This window comes from Pteropus vampyrus, unplaced genomic scaffold (genome assembly GCF_000151845.1).
Source record: "Pteropus vampyrus isolate Shadow unplaced genomic scaffold, Pvam_2.0 Scaffold1393, whole genome shotgun sequence".
Lineage (NCBI taxonomy): Eukaryota > Metazoa > Chordata > Mammalia > Chiroptera > Pteropodidae > Pteropus > Pteropus vampyrus.
This window is the reverse complement of record NW_011890174.1, coordinates 3,763-5,314: the sequence shown is the minus strand read 5'-3', so window position 1 is coordinate 5,314 and position 1,552 is coordinate 3,763. Positions and strand designations below refer to the sequence as shown.

General features: G+C 38.1%; 1 pseudogene; it reads left to right on the top strand.

Annotated features, from left to right (window-relative positions):
• Nucleotides 1-220: 220 nt before the first annotated feature.
• On the top strand, nt 221-1,185 carry LOC105310189 (annotated as a pseudogene).
• The last annotated feature ends 367 nt before the right edge of the window (nt 1,186-1,552 follow it).

Sequence of the window (1,552 nt, the reverse complement as noted above, 5' to 3'; positions counted from 1 at the left end):
CTGAAGAGAAACTGATTGTCAAGGGAAGGTATAATGCGCTCTTTGGAAGAAGAATTCATAGATATTTGCTAAATGTTTATTGTGTGTAAACCACTGTAGCAGATATAATCAGAAGTTGTATCCAGAGCATAATGCATGTGTTCATAGTCACATTCACAATTTCATTACAGGTCCCATCTCCTGACCTCCCATCCATGAACCAGCCCTTATAGTAGTGTCAATGGGACAGACTAACAATGTGACAGAATTTGTCCTCCTGGGCCTCACTCAGGATCCTGAGAGGCAAAAAGTATTATTTGTCATATTTTTGCTCATCTACATGGTGACAGTGGTGGGCAACCTGCTCATCGTGGTGACTGTTTTTGCCCGTCCTTCCCTGGGCTCCCCCATGTCCCTCTTCCTTGCCTGTCTGTCACTCATGGATGTGGTTTATTCCACTATGATTTTACCGAAATTGATTATAGACTTACTGTTTTCTAAAAAGACAATTTCCTTCTCAGCTTGCATGGGACAGCTCTTTCTGGAACACTTATTTGGAAGTGCTGAGATCTTCATTCTGGTGGTGCTGGCCTATGATCGATATGTGGCTATGGGTAAGCCACTGCACTATCTAACCATCATGAATAGACAGGTTTGCATCCTGCTATTGGAGATGGCCTGGGTTGGAGATTTTATACACTCTCTGGTTGAACTTCTCGTTGTATATAGCCTCCCCTTCTGTGGTCCCAATGTCATTGACCACTTCATCTGTGACATGTACCCATTATTGGAACTCGCCTGCGGTGACACTTACTTTGTAGGCCTCACAGTGATTGCCAATGGAGGTGCAATCTGTATGGTCATCTTTGTCCTTCTACTAATCTCTTATGGAGTCATTTTAAATTCCCTTAAAAGTCACAGTCAGGAAGGGAAGCGCAAAGCTCTGTCTACCTGCAGTGCTCATGTCATAGTGGTTGTCCTGTTTTTTGTTCCCTGTATTTTCATGTATATTAGATCTGTCTCCAACTTCCCCATTGATAAATCCTTAACTGTGGTTTATCACTCCCATGTTGAATCCTGGTTATCACTCCCATGTTGAATCCTTTAATATATACCCTTAGAAATTTGGAGATGAAAAATGCTATGAAAATTCTCTTCTGTAAAAAGTTATCTGTAGCTATAATAAAAATGTGTCAGCCATACTAAACACATTTGTTACTAATTCTGAAGAAAGATGCAGTAAATTCTAACAATGGGTGATTTAGTGAATTCTATGAATCCTCTAGGGGTGCTTTTTTTTTTTTATTTATACAAAGGCATCTTTTGAGATTAGAATCAATCTAATTCCAAAATTTTAGAGGAATAAATAAAAGGTACAGGTATTTGTCTTATTACAAGAAAAAGTATTGAAGTTCACCTTATTAGTTTATTTTTTCTGAGTTTACATAAAATGGGATGTGAGAAGAAAGAGTTCTTTTCTTTTCAACAGTGATAAACAATATACCTTTGAACATTCGCTTTTACCTAAATTAATGAGAAAGCAATTTGGTTAATATTTAGAACAAATTTTGGG